This window comes from Salmo salar, unplaced genomic scaffold (assembly GCF_905237065.1).
Source record: "Salmo salar unplaced genomic scaffold, Ssal_v3.1, whole genome shotgun sequence".
NCBI classification, from domain to species: Eukaryota; Metazoa; Chordata; class Actinopteri; order Salmoniformes; family Salmonidae; genus Salmo; species Salmo salar.
The window spans coordinates 33,801-36,868 of NW_025549127.1; positions in this window are offsets into that span (position 1 = coordinate 33,801).

A 3,068-nucleotide genomic window follows, 5' to 3' on the forward strand; every position below is an offset into this window, starting at 1 on the left:
CAGTTGCTCAACTCTTATTTATTTTTTTCAGGTTCAGGCCTGTTCTCTCTCACTCCCTCTCTCTTTGTCTCTTTCTGTCTCTCTGTTTCTCTCTTTCTCTCACACAGCCAACCAATGGAACAAATACATTTTCTTTCTAATAAACGAAAATAATACAGACATGTACAGAAACATATCCTTGACTCAAAAGTTCCAAGAAATACTATATTTTAGTATCAACTAATATTGTATTCTAATGACATCATCATGATTTATCAATTAAACTTTAATTTGAGCCATTAGTATGTAAGAGACATGATTTTGTCAAAACTATGTCAATGTATACCAGCATAAAGTACAACAACAGATCGATGTCAATGTAGATCTGCATAAAGTACAACAACAGATCTATGTCAGTGTAGACCAGCATAAAGTACAACAACAGATCTATGTCAATGTAGACCAGCATAAAGTACAACAACAGATCTATGTCAATGTAGACCAGCATAAAGTACAACAACAGATCTATGTCAATGTAGACCAGCATAAAGTACAACAACAGATCTATGTCAATGTAGACCAGCATAAAGTACAACAACAGATCTATGTCAATGTAGACCAGCATAAAGTACAAGAACAGATGGATTGCAGTGATGAGTAACATACACCTACAGGTAACTGCCAAAACAAAGGAAACACCAACATAGTCTTACAGTTTTTTTTACAATCGCTTACAAGTGTTTACCTGTACATACTTTTACTAAACTCATTACAGCAACACACCTACATCACACAATTAGCCAAATAGTACATTTTCTGCTCAAACCACGTTTTATTCATTAATAAATACCAAATCTACATTTCAAAATGCAAAAAACTTTCTCTACATACACTAACTCTATCAAAACACGGCAGACCCAACTCAATATCTAATAATTCAGTCAAAAGACTAGCTGTCACGATCGTCGAAATGAGTAGACCAAGGTGCAGCGTGCCTAGAGTTCCACATGTTTATTAGATGAAACTCACAGAAACCAATAAAGAGCAAACCAAAACATGCCTCTCGTAGGCAACTATACATAGACAAGATCCCACAAACAACAGCTGGGAAAAGGCTGCCTAAATATGATCCCCAATCAGAGACAACGATAGACTCTGATTGGGAACCATATCAGGCCAACATAGAAATACAAAAAACTAGAGTACCCACCCTAGTCACACCCTGACCTAACCAAAATAGAGAATAAAAAGGTCTTCTAAGGCAGGGCCCCCTCCTCTTTCTCCTCAGAGAGACTCATTTTAGAGCACTGACCCCTGTAAACAGAGATCCAGCATGTTGGTTGTGGTTAACACAGTGACAACTAAACAGAGATCCAGCGTGTTGGTTGTAGTTAACACAGTGACAACTAAACAGAGATCCAGCATGTTGGTTGTGGTTAACACAGTGACAACTAAACAGAGATCCAGCATGTTGGTTGTGGTTAACACAGTGACAACTAAACAGAGATCCAACATGTTGGTTGTGGTTAACACAGTGACAACTAAACAGAGATCCAGCATGTTGGTTGTGGTCAACACAGTGACAACTAAACAGAGATCCAACATGTTGGTTGTGGTTAACACAGTGACAACTAAACAGATCCAGCATGTTGGTTGTGGTTAACACAGTGACAGGTGATTTAATGCATCACATTAACATGTAGTTGTGACATTTCATCTCCATGGTAACTGTCAATAATAATAATAATAATAATTAGCCACTGTTTGTTAAGGTAGTTATAGACAGTACAGCAACAATAACAATAACAATAATAATAATAATAATAATAAGTCACTGTTTGTTAAGGTAATTATAGACAGTACAGCAACAATAATAATAATAATAATAAGTCACTGTTTGTTAAGGTAGTTATAGACAGTACAGCAACACAAGGCCATGTCTCACACATATTTGTATTCACTAACAGTAGGCTATTTATTGTCTTTCAATCTGTTCTTTTCTAAACGTATCTGAGAATTTATCTGAGAGAGCAGCTTCCTGATGACTAGCGCTCTGTATATTCTGATGGATGAGGCCTGAGCTGGAATGTGAAGCTAACTGAAGCTGGCTAGCTTTAGAAAACCAGTATATCAAGCCAGTATCATAGTATACCCCTCAGGCCACGTTCAGGTTTCAGCATCAGGCCGATTCGTAGGCTGCAACCTGGGTCGCATTCACTAGTTTACTCTACAGCCAACATTTTTGCAACATTGCATAAACAGTTTACTCCAAATGCTGTACAGCGTGACCTAAACGGCTACCGTTGTCAAATATTTTGCTACGGTGGGCACTAATGAACACACACAACCTGTTTTGAGGAGGCGTAAGTTGTTAGTCTTTCCACAATATTTATTAGTCTCTCTTTCACACAAAATACCTTCCTGAGTGAAAAGAGTTAACTGTAGATTAGAAAGAGAAAATCTCTCTCTTTTTATAATCTCTAACAAGTGTTTACCTGTAATTAATATACTTTTACTAAACTCTTATCACAGCAACACACCTACATCACACAATTAGCCAAATAGTTACTTTTCTGCTCAAAACCACATTTTCTTCATTAAATACCAACTCTACATTTCAAAATGCTAAAAAAGAAAAATCTCTACATACACTAACTCAGCAAACCCGACTCAATATCTAATCATTCTGTCAAAACACTAACACATGTTTTCTATCCAAGAGGAACATATAATCAATCATAGCACAACGACTTTCAAAATACTAACAGTTGATGGCATTACATAAACTGCATTACTTTTCATGTTTCAGTTCTACCTGCATACAATAGACAATATGAAATCCATTGTTTTTTATAATTCAGTTTCCTTTTACTGTAAACCACTCGAATGTGTTGCATTTTTTGTCAACATACTATCTAAAAGTGAATGAGTCATCTTTACTTTATAGAATGTACAGTATAAAAAATAGCATGTGACAGAATTGCTGCAGTAAAAGCTTGATTAGCAACCTGAAATTGCTGCCAGTGATCAACAAAACATCCAACATACATAGCCTTTGGTTCCAAATGTGAAAAATAAAACACAATTAC